Raw genomic sequence first — 13,123 nt, 5'->3', positions numbered from 1 at the left:
ACAGGAGGCACTTGGGAGAGGAAGAGGAGAAGCTTATTTCAGTAGCTGACTTTTGAAGTCTGGAACTGAAAATACAATTTTTTGTCACCTGTGTTCCCTAGCATTATTTGTTAAATTTGCTGTAGAGTTGGTATAAAATCAAAACTGTCTCACCTTGCTGTTTACAGAGATATTTCAGTTGGTCTGAGATATTACTGCATTATTCCTACCTTAACTACAGCAGTTACTATTTCTCTGATAGTATTTCTGGTAGTAAGTGGTATCAAAATGCTCTCTCTGGATGTAGGAAGGTCTCACACTCGGAATGTGCAGAGTACCTGTTGTCATTATATAAAGCCTAGAAATTGTTGACACATAAGTTGGAAGGTAATACAGCATGTGGAAGCAAAATTTAAAAGACATTATTAACTATGTTATCATTGTACTACTAGAGCAATGGTTGTAAAATTCAATACATTAAATATAAAGATGCTATTGTTGCTTAATGACTTAGAAATACAAAAAGAGGTAAATCCCACGGGTCTAAGCACAGCCAAAATCTCTGCCAACATGCAATTTGGAAAGATGCCATTTAACCTCCAGGAAAAAATCTTGCCAGAATCTTGGACTAAGAGTGTTCAGATTCACTGTCTAAATAAATAGACTTCAGAGTCTATTGGATGATCACAATACATAAAAATATATTAGTAAATCCTAATAATGGGATAATGCCAACATCTTAGTCCTACATATGATTGAAAATAAACAGAACACTTTACATAAGAGGGTAGGAAGAAACTATCCAGCCGCTTTACTACTGTCCTTACTACCCTGATTTGCCAGGGAAAACAGATCTCTGCAGTCTTGTCTTGCTGACTGTCCTCATTTAATACATTCAGAATCCATTGGCATCATCCGGCCAAACTTAAACAGAGGTATAACTTGTCTCTAAGAGTAAGTTTTTTCTAGGTTTGTGAAAAAGCTGGATAGATAAGGAGAAGAGAATTTTGTTGGTCTCCCTGCATGAAAACTTTTGTATTATTATGTAACAGAGAACTCAACCTTGGGACTGTGGGGGGTGCAGGGGAGAGGAACCTTTAAAGCTCTGAGAGCAGAAAAAGCTTTGTTTGAAGTTTGCAGTCTGCTGAGACATGAATCAGTTGGAGGCCACTAACCTTTGTGTATGCAAAACTTCTGATTTAGTTATATCACCATGATCCTTAAAGTTACTGTTTACAGCACACAAATTTGGAAACTGTTTACTTTTCCCTGTAAATCTTTCTGTCTCTTAAATTCTCTTTGTATAAGGCAGGTTTTTTTGTTCTTACACTTATTACAGCTTCTCCAGTGTTGTAGTGTCCATGTACATCTAGGCTAAATTCTGTTGCCAGTGGCAATGCAAGCCAGTGTCAGAATTCACTTTTGTCCTGTATTAGTGGTATAACTTTATATCCTGAGAAGCTTACATTTAAGTCTTCTTTTCATCAATAAAAATGTTTTGCTTAAAATCTTCGGATTTCAGTTCTAAACCAGAATTTTTTACTGTAACTCATGCTGAAGATTGAATTCTGATGGACAGTGATTTTCTTTGTAAAGCTTTCCTGTGTTTGTCATTGTAGTGCCAATTGTTGTCAATTGGCTTTTCAACATGGAGGACACTTTACTTCAGGTTACTAGCACAGACTTGAAAAAAATTTCTAAAAAAATACTAGGTAAAGAGGAAGTGTGTGAGGGAGAGATGAAAGAGAAAGGCTTTACATTTTCTCTGTTCAGTCAGATCTGCCAAAATCCTTGGATTGCGAAGTTGACAATTATTTTCTTTTGGCATCTTCCTAATTTCACCCAGGATGAAATATATATTCTTACTGAGACACTTTTGATTGGCAACAGGGCTGAATAGGGATGTATATGAGTAAGATATGCAGCATCATCCATGACCTTGCAGTTTATCATTTAAACTGAAAAAAAAAAGGGGAAAAATGAAATAGCCCCATGAAATACCCTCACCACACCTGCCTTTGCAAAGGAGACCTGGATGTTGCCTTTAAGTTCTTATATTTCAATGAAATCAAAATTTAATGTGCAACAGGGGCACCTTCATGGTGGTTCCCAGCTGCAGCAGCACTGGCTGCTTCCCTTTCACATGTAATGCTTTGTTTGGACCCAATAAAACAGCTGTGAATTTCTGGAATTGGGTTTCTTTAAGAAAGGAATTCCAGTTTTTTACTATGAAAGAGGTCACAATTCTAAGTTACAATTAAAAAAAATGCTGATGGGGAAGGTAGAGCTTCAGTCTCTGGATGAGTGTTTGAGGTCAGAATTTACTTTCTTGAAGGAGTGGTAACAAATAAAAGCCAAATAAGTTTTGAAGGAGTTTCCTCCAAACATTTATTTACAAAATTTTGTGTTGGGGATCAGAGCTATGGTCATAGTGAAAGTCGAGTATAAAACATTCTGGTGTTGCTTTTCTATAAAAAAAACACTAAAGCAAATTAGAAAACATAAGATATTACTACTCTTCAGTTGTATAACCTGCAGGACTCCTAGATCGGTTTGTAGCTGGCTTCACATTTTAACCCAAGAGAATGTGAAATTCAGCTTTCATGGCAAGAATGATTGTAGGTGGCATTCAGAACTTCTGTCCTGAAAGAGCCCACCAAGAGCTTGGGGCCAGTCAAGCTTTTCTCCTCCTTGTCCTTCATACAGCAAAAAGCAGCAACCATGGTCAAAAGTAACTGCTGAAAAGGATATACTGTGGAAATATCCAAGTTCCAGAGGCTTCATAGAAAAATTGTTTGCAGAATATGACCAAAATGTGAATTAGCTGTCTTGCTTTTTCTTTTTTTTTTAAAAATTCCAAACCCAGATGTCCTTATTTTGATCTTTTTGTCATTCTAATGAGTTAATACACCAGAACTAAAAGCAAAATAGATTCCTTGCTTACATATGTATTTAGATGCAATTCAAGATAGAAGAGTAATCTAAGACACAAAGAAAGGCTCAACTCTTGGAAATTGTCATCTCCAGTACTTTCACGGTCTTCATAATTTCCCTAGGCATGAGTGAATTCACTCTTCTGTCATTTGTGACTTTTTCTAGAAGATGAAGTAAAATATAATTGAAATTTAAACAAAGCCAGTGCTAAAGCTGATGCAGCAGCAGTCTACAGGGGTTTTTTTGCAGCACATGCTCCAGTGTTACTGTAGTCAGATACCTGCACTTGGAAAATTTTACAGATTTCTCAGGTGGAACCTTTAAATTTGAGGGTTTTTTTAAGTGAACCTCCTACTTATTATTCAAATGAGTAGTTAAGAAGTGAAAGAGATGTCTCTGATAAATACTGCCTCGAGGTGTGAAACATTGGTTTTACCTATAATTGTGGCAGCTGGTAGATTCAAATGTGAGAAATTTGGCAAGTTCAGCACAGGATAATCCTCAAGCTGTGCGTTTGGATGAAGCCACATAATGAAATAAAACCAAGAATGATTTATTTTAGAAGTGATTCATCTGCCTTCACCCCATGTAAAAAGACTGTAACAGTTTTTTTCCTGATGTTGACAGTGCAGTTCAGTGCCACCAGCGAGAGCTTTGCTTACAAATGGAGTGCTCACATAACAGAGTACTTGCAAGCTTCCTATTTGTAGATATTTCTTTTTGAATAGAAAACATTTTAATAATGATTTTTAAGCCCACGTAAATGATGAACGAGGTCATTTCTTGACTTTCCAAAGCTGTGTCGTTGTTTGATCATATTAGGGTAATGCCTCTCATAGACCCTGCTGTGCCAGTCACTGTACAAACTCAGTATAAGAGGTTTGTCAGCTTCCAGATAAACAGTAGTCTGAATTCAGTACTGCAATCAAACTGCTTTGCTTACTCATAGCCTGGAAAAAGGATTTTTTTTATTTTTAAGGACCCGTATTAAAATAGGGCACAGAAGTCCTGATCACAGCAGAAGAATTGGGTAGCAGTCCTTGCTACAGGACTGGCAGGGCACAGTGAGTGCTGGCTGAGCCTTAAGGCCATTGAGCTGGGGCGGGGGGTACAGAGCTGGCAGGACAGGATCCCCACCAGCCAGGGCCCACTGCCCACAGGGCCTGAGCGAGGCACACCTATAGACCACAGTCAGGCTCAACCAAGGCTAGATCATCATGCAAACTCACAGGGATAAGGCAGGTCCAAGGTCAAGCCAGCCCAGGGGTTCAGTTCAACAGGATGCATGGCTGTGGCAGAGCTGGAGACCAACACTCTGACAACTCAGCTCAAGCACCAACTGATGGCCCTGGGCTGGGCTTAAGCAGAACTCCTGGGCCCACGGGAAGGGGGTGTGTGGAGGCCCCAGACGGTGCTGGTCAGGCTTGTTAAGGCCTATTAGGGCATTGCACGACCTGACAAGAACTCTTTCAGTGTTTAAGAAAGGAAGATAAGAGTTTTATAAGATGTACTTGGAGAGGCTGTGGAGAGATAATGGGGTAAAAGGTAGAGAAAACAATCTTTTCATAAGTCAGCTGTGTGAACAGCTGCATTTTGTTGGATTTTATCTTTTTAGTGAAAAGATCTGAGTGCTACATAAATAACAGAAATTGCTGCAAACCCTCCACATATATACAATCAGTAGGTTGCAGGAGCTGTCATGGTAGATACTGGAAAAGGATGAGAAAAAGAGTGTTGAGAAGTGGCATTACAGACAAGCCTGGAGGGGGTTTGTTTCAGTTTGTCCATAATGCAGTGTGAAAGATGGCATGAATGTGTTTGTGGAGGAAAGGGTAAATAGGCAATGGAAATGGATATTGCTAGCTGAGTGATCAGACTGTACCACTTTACATATGTGTGTATTAAGAGCTCTAGTGTCTTGTTCAGGAGGTGATGAATAAGGGGAGAGCGAGGACAAATAAAAGGTCTGATATATTATTGTTACTGACAAAGAAAATAATTATTAATGGTAGCATTTTGTGCTGAGAGTCATGTTCGGGCAGAACCTTCTGTTAAGCTATGGCAGCATTACTGGTAGAGGTTAAGCACCTGGACAAAAGGTTCAGTGGTTGACCAATACTCTTTTGAAGTCTGCTTTGTTTCTTTGGATGCAATAGCATTTTCTAAGCAAATGAAACCTAGTCTGTGTTCTTTCCTCCACCACTAAATTTACACGCTTTTCTCTAAGACACCTCTTGTTTGTCTTGAAATAAAGAGCATTTCAGCCTTGTAGCTCAAATACAGGGCAGATGGTGCCCTTTGAGAATTTAAATAAGAGATCAGCATGTTGTCACCTGTAGTGCAGTGGTTCGAGCAGTTCTGCAGTGCAGTCACTGGCATATCAGAAACAGAGGAAATGCTGCATAGTACAGTTTTACAAATTGTTAAATGTTATTCTTTGACTTACTGCAAAGCACCCGGCAGAAAAATTGTTAGAGTGAGATACATATGCACACAAGAGTTTAAAAAAAATGTAACTGGTTTCTGCATACAGTAGGTTGAGGGAATTAGAAGGAATTTAATATATCCATATCTGGCAGGTTTAATTTGTCAGCTTTTAGCATGGCTTTAGAGGATAGTGGGCCTCATTATGAATTTAAAAAACATACTATCTTTATCAACATCAAGGAATACAATAGTTTGAATACTCAGTTTTCTTAAAGTAAATACGAGGTTCCAACATTGAATGCAAAATGGAAAATATGTGCATACATTTCCCTTTTCATTTATGTTACTACTGTCATTATCATTTAAACATGATATTAATATATTTTTCGGGTGAATCACTGTTTCAATTACTGAATTCCATTGTATATTTTCATCCTAAAAGGGGCAGAAAGGTAAATAGCTTGAAAAAATAATGCAGATGGGACACATTTAGGATGCCATTTTAGGAAAAAATGGTGAAGTTTTTACTGTTAACCTAGAAAATACTATATGAGTTAAGAGAATTGGGCATCCAAATATAAGGGAAGTTCTAAATGCTACTTAAATAGCCCGAAGTGCAGAGTCTCACATTATCAGAAGAGACCATTTTTTAAAAGGCAGAAGTCAAGCTGTGCATGAGCAAGGAGAATGCAGAAGGGAAAAACAATGGGAAAGTTGATAATAGTCTTTGCAGTGAGAGCAAGATAAGTGAATAGGAAAAATCTGTGAATTGACAAAGGGAATCACACAGGGAAACAGCACTTGAGAACACAGTGTTTGAGTTTAAAATGTTTTAGTGAGAGGAATTAATATTGGAGTCAGTGTTTTTTTGGATCTGATTCTGTTTTGAGTCTCTTGAGAGTCAGCAGTAAAGATTCTGTTTGGGAAGTTGTACCACCCAGATGCTACCAAGGGTTGTTCTCATTTAAGGTGGCATCCTCCAAGATGCCAGGAAACCATTATGCAGTTATAGATAATCCAAACCACTTGATATTGCACATTAATCTATTTCCTTTCTTTTCTTTCAGTATTGACAAATTAATGAAGCTTACCAAAACTCAACAGCAGGAAAGACACTATGCCATACCTGTCAGAACAAAGGAGAGTTATTTCATTTGATTTTGCTTCTCTGGCATGAGCAGGGGGCTTGCACTCAGGTACAACTATGGAAATACAATCTCCCTTTATGAAGAATAAGAGGAAAAACAAGATTTATTGTCCCTAAGGTGTTTGGTTTTTGTTTTAATGTGTCATATGGGAGGCAGTAGGATTCCTGGACAGTATGCAGAAACATGGAAAAAGAAAGATTACTGTTTTCTGTGTGCATTTAGGAGGCTTTACTGGTGACGTTTGTTTGGGGTTTTTTGTTTGTTTGTTTCTTCCTGTACTGTGTGATAAGGTTTTTTTGATGCAAGGGCATGTTAATGATATGCCTTACCCTAAAACTTTCAGAGCACACCTAGAGTAATTGGCAGAGCAGAAGAGCTGGGACTTTACTGGCATGAGCAGCTGAGCTGGCCAAACAGCTCACTGCCTCTGAATTGAGAGGTCTCAACACCCTGCCCTTCTGCCTTCCCTCCTTCCACACTGCCCTCTCCATTCCTTGGAGGCTGCACTTCCTGACAGGTTCATCTTTGTACAGGCAGATTTTGTCAAGTTGAGCATGACACTGTCACAGTGATGGCTGTGGTCAGATGAGCACCAGAGCTCAGCTGCAGGAGTGCAGCTCTGAAGTGCTGGAGACCATCCTCATTCACACAGCAGTGATCTGTTAGCTCAAGTCATTCCATCTCACATGGCTGTGTGCTGTGCTTTAGGATGAAATGGATAATTACAATGTTTGTGTTAACCATTTTACAGAAATAAACTGCCCCAACAAAACTGCTTTGCCTTTGGAGTCAGGTGTTGAAGTATAATTTGTACATGAAAAGAAAAAAAATAGTGAACCAATTCATACTTTTAAGTGTTAGTTCTCTTTTGCCCAAATTAGGTGTTTTGCATGATGGTATTTGTTTCTTTGGGGTATCTAATTTCTAAGTGAAGATAAAAGTCTTGCGTGCAAAAACCTGGCTTTAAAGGAGCTGATAGAGCTACAGCCCCATGGGGCCCTTTTTAAGAGCTGGATAAATGCTGAGGGGATATCCAGCTTTCCATTTTATCTGTGTAGGAAATAGATGATTTAAGAGGGACTTGCTTCCTTCATTGCAGCTGTTGTGTGTGGGCTGTCACACACCTCTCATCAGATCAGCTGTGTGGACAGAGAACTGCTCTGCCTTACCCAGCAGAGCTGTGAACTGAGGATACCCATGGCTACACCGAGGAGGAGGGATTAAAGCTATGTGAAAGATTGGTTTGATTCAAACTTTTTTTTTTTTTCCTATTTGCTCTTTTTTCCTTTGGGGAAAATAGATGAAAAACAAAGTTGGTAATTTCTTCCTAAGGCTGATCTGGAGAAATCTTACATAAAGAAGTTGGGAGCTTTGACTTCTAAGTTTGGTCCCAGTCCTTCCATTTTCTGTGATGCCATATATGTATTTGTTCTACCATGCTACTGTAGGATTTCAGAAAATAGCTGCATTTTGCTTAAGGTATGGACTGCAATTTTGGACAAGGTTGGTTGCTTTTGGGGCAAAGAAATAAAATTCTCTTTCTCTCCTATACTACTGCTTCATTGTTTGAGAATTCTTAAGCACATAGGCAAATTAGATGCAAAGCTAATTTCAGTTTAAAGAATTTGTGTTCAACTATATTTTACATGTGCAAATGGTGAACATGTAGCCCTGAATTTCAAAAATTCTGCTTAAAACAAGGAATGAAATTATAATTTGCGAAGTTAATTATTATGTTAATAATCTTTTACAAACTATTAGCTGGAGCTTGATTTTTGTTCTAGAAAGGTCTCGTGTACTTGCTGCACCATTATTAAGCTGTGTGTATACTTTCTTAGTCTGTAAAAGTGTGTCTGTGTCAATATAGTATTTAGGTCTACTTCATGAAAATTAAACCCAAATTTTATTCACTAGCAGCTGACATCAATCATATCCCCTCTCTCTCCAAGCCCTGGAGTGTGCCCCCCCTCTTTTAATGCTATACAATGTTCCAAAAGGAAAATTTATTAGATCACCTATTTAGATTCTCTGACATCATTCTGTCATGGCAATGAAGTGATTTACATGGAAAAATGTATTACCTCTGCTTTTAGACAAAATGAGTTTATGATGATTAATGGTTTTACTGCAAGTATGAAAGAACATGGAAATGGCCAGCCTTTTAAAAGTGAAACATGACCTATGCTCAGTTTGCTCAGTTTTCCTCCTTATTTTCTTCAAGCTATTGCAAAATGGTTTTGGTTTTGAGTAAATTATAACGTACAAATTACGTTTTGTAACTGAAGTAACCGATAAACGCTGGGTATCCATGGCAACATCACGATGTAACTGGAACTAGAGACAAGAGGGAGAAAGCAATTAGCTTGAAGCAGAGAGTCTAAACTGTCATGATTGCAGAGGACCTAGATCACATATTCCATGAGTAGCCAAAGTCACTGAGGAAGGTATATGTTTGGTCTGGGGAAGAGCAGGTTAAAGGATGATTGCCTCCAGCTGCCCCTCCTGGTCAGCATTCCTAGGATTCTATAACACAATTGACTTTGGGCAGAGAACTTAGTATACAGAACAGTCATACGAATGGTGAAATAGTATTTTAACAGGAAAGCACAGGGAAAATCATCCTTTCTGATAACATGCCTTAAAATGACACTTGAGAAACATTTCCTCTAGCTTCATACAGAGCTGTATTTTTCCTTAAATGTCATATAAATAATGAGTAATACACAAAGGCCTAAACTGAGAAGATGATGCTGAATAAGAATTTTGAAATATTTTCTTTATATATGCATAACTGAACTAAACCCCAAAGGCCATTAGGGCAAAAGCTATTCAATTATGGAAATACTTAAATTTGAGAAAAATGTAATTAGTGGCATTTTTTTTTTTTACAGGGGGGCTTATGGAACAAATTCACTCTGATTAAAAAAAAAAAAGTTGAGGTGAACACTGCTGGCAATTGAATCTGCATGGAGACTTCGCATCATTCACAGGATGTAATGTTTGGGAATAAAAAGAGAACAACTGTATGGCAGATGAAACAAGCTTTGCTGTGGGATCTCAGATTCCGACCAGCTTAACTGCAGGCTGTGAAGAACGCTGGGCACTGAGCACTGTTCTGCTACCTCAGTGGAACTCTGATGCCTAAAAGGTCAGTGTGTCGAAGCGAGGAAAATGAACTATCAGGGAAAAATGAAAACTGGATGAATTTACAGCCATGGCTTGTCCTTAGTGACACTGATTGGACAACTGTCTTTGAGGGCACACTTGGCAACGGAAAATCACTTGCTGCTGGCTTCTGTGCGTGAAATCACATTTGCAAGTAAAAGCAAAAGGATATTTAAGGTAGTGATTAAAAATACACTTACACAAGTCATACTAACATTTCAGGAAGACAGCAGTATCACAACAAGCACTTTCAACTGTGTTATTTTTATTCAGATGATTAATCCATGTCTTCCATTAGGCATACATTGAATTTAGCATTCTACTGTATTCTCTATATGCAATCTAGAAATTTCAGCACTATCCTTCATTGATTTCTGCTAGCAGTACAGACTCTTGAGAGCTCTTCAAGATAGAACCATCTTTTCTGAATTACACAGTTGTTTATCCAGAGCCATGTACTGTTGTTCTCCTGTTCTTTGTTTAAATGGCTTGGCTTCTCCTCTGATACAGGTTATTGATGTTCAGTTCCTTGCTGTGTGTCGTTTGTTCATCTGGCTATTTGTTTCCTAACAAGAATGATTTCCTCAGAGGAACAGCTACAAAAGAGTGGAAGGAGGTTTAACACATCAGTAGGCAGTGCAGATACAAAACGATATTGTGTTCTTTGGAGTACCTTTGCTTCGGTCACCATTCGCTGGTGACGTGTATTAGAGGACGTGTGACGTGTTCCCAGGGGACGTGTATTAGAGCAGGTGTTTCAGTGTGACCTGCCTGCACGCTCTGTTGCCTTTAGTGACCATGAGGCAACCAGGGGATGTGTTGAATTGAATTTGAATTTTTTCCCCCTAGTTTGTGGCTTCTGTAGTGCTCTGGGACTTAGTCAGAATCCCACACGCTATGGCAAAATCCATCCAGCCAGATGGTCGCAAAATTTCCCTTGTGACTACTACTGAGCTGGAGGCCAGCCCCTGTGAATTTCATCTGTAACACCAAGTTTCTCTGGTTGAAACCGCTTCAAAATCCAGCTGAGACTTGCACGGTGACAACTTGGTAGTTGAGAGGATGGGTCCTGTTGGCAACCACATCATTTCCTTTCCAGCAATCCTGCTGTTGGCTATTAGGTTTTGATCTCCCATGTTGCCTCCATTTCCTCTTAAATCATTGCCACAGTACACTGCCAGCAAACATTTGCAAGGTTTTCAGGAGAGCCTGAACTGTAGCTACAGCCAGGATGGAGACAGGGATTGCATTCCACAGGACTGTTCCCAGCCATTGTGTGCAGGGATCTGGCATCCTGGATTCTCTAATATGAGAATGCTGGTGCTTGGCTAGGCTGGTTGTACATATGTAATGATGGTGGCCTTGTTACATCCTGAATTAACCACACTGGTTGTCCCTTGTGCAGTGTTTAGAGTTGCTGTCATATTCTAGGCTTAGAATTGTGCTGCACTGGAATCTAGCTAAGACTGCTGTACAGTTGTACAGCATCCAACTCATTGTCACTTTCTTACAAGCTGCTTAAAATAGTTGGAGAAATAAATTTACTATTGAAAACTCTGGAATAAATGAAGAAATTTTGGCTGAAGAAGTCCTAGAACTTTGCACTGATGTGCTTATTGTTAATTTAGGTATGGGCAAAGATTTTCCATGGCTGGAAACTTAAGAGTTTCAAGGACTTCTGGAGACATCCAAGCCACTGCTTAGAAGTAGATTGCAAAACATTTTTTGTTGGCATTTTGTTTCTAAATCACATGCTTGTTTAAATACCTGAACAAAAATAGAAAAGATGGGGGAAAAAACCCTTACGTTCTGCTTTTCCCATTTGCTCTCCTGGTAAATAAGAAAACCCTTACTGAAGTAACAGAGGCAGTCTTTAATAAAGGCAAATTGAATTTCTTTTTATTATGAGATTTTTAGTTTGCTTTCATTTTCTTGTTTGGGGGGGTTATTTTTTTAATATATGTTTACATGTTTGGTATCAGGGACTGGGATATGGCTGTTTGCTCTCATACAGCTTTATGCACAGAGTTTATGAACTACTGATGGCTTTGTGCATGTCTGGATGGGGGCTGGTAGGTGAGAAAGAGAACAATAAATGAAGGTTCAGGACAAATAAATTAAAAAAAAATGCAGTAAGAGGTTAAGCTGAAAGTATGGAGCCCAAGAGTGGTAACAGGAAAGCATTTGCAGATTTTTAAATGCAGTGAGACATGGTATGTTTGAGAAGCATGTTCCTCATGGAAAACCATGTCTGACTAGCTGCTCTAGTGAACTCACTAGATCAGCCTGCTTGTTATTTTTGCAAATATACATTTATATTTGGTTTAAGTATAATTTTGGGCATTACTCTCGAGGTTTAACAACTTCTGTTATATGCCTCACCACAGTTGCTCCATTCCTAAATGTCTTTGAGGGCAGCAATAACATGCTTTTTCTTATTCCCACATTTTCCTAGGGTTCTGCTTGCATTGGTTCCCAAAATGAACTCAGCTATTTTGTCATCAGAAGCAGGGCTTTTAGGCGCCCTGTATGGTCTCTGACTGATAAGGAATCTGCTTCTTCCCTTTCTGGGCTTTTAACTAAACAACCTTAAATACAAAATTTTGCTATATGAATTACAGAAACGTTACCAACTCTAGCATTTGAGGGTGATGTTGTATCATTAAATGATACAGATATTACAGGCACTCAACGCAAAGGATATATTGCATTAATACACCTGGAGAACTAAGTGGACCAGGTTATTACTTTTTGAGAGCCAAATCTTGGCTCTGAGGCAAGATGCACAGAGAAGAGATTGCAGCTGGCGGAGATGACAGGTCACAATATGTAGAACTCTCTCAATCAAGATGGAGCATTGTGGTTTGGGAATTGTTTTCTCTGAGCCGTTATTATAAACAGAGGCAGTGGTGAGATTATTTGAGAGCTCTGCTATAGCCATTCAATACAATACAATACAATACTGTATTTTCTGCATTCATGGTCTAGGAGAATAAAACAACAGCAACAAAAAAATTTCTGGAGAAGGAAATATTTTTACCTGTGATTCACTCCAGTAATTGTGGAGCTTATTTTTTCCCCCACTCAGTTCAATGTATTTGAGAAAGCTCATGTTACGATATAAACAGCTGTTATGTTCCAACTAATCCTGTCACTATCTATGGAAAAGCAGAGGAAAAATAAAGCTTGGAAAACTTTTTCAAGACAAATAACTGCCAGAGTGGAGGCATTTATACATATAAATACATATGTGTCTTTGCATATACATGGTAAAAAAAAAATTGGGAGGATAAATCTGAAATAACTTCTACACCCTATAATCGTTCCTTATGGTAAGATAAATACAAATCTGTGTCTCCTTTCCATTGAAAAATGCTTTTAATTTCTGTTTTCTATAGAGAGTTGACATTCCAGGGAGGCAAGTCCACATAGTGGTGGCTGGCTTTTGAAGAAACAAAGAAGGAAACAAG

Source organism: Pipra filicauda, unplaced genomic scaffold (assembly GCF_003945595.2).
Source record: "Pipra filicauda isolate LSUMZ 115617 unplaced genomic scaffold, ASM394559v2 scaffold72_size3293161_pilon, whole genome shotgun sequence".
Lineage (NCBI taxonomy): Eukaryota > Metazoa > Chordata > Aves > Passeriformes > Pipridae > Pipra > Pipra filicauda.
Note: the sequence above shows the minus strand (reverse complement) of the source record.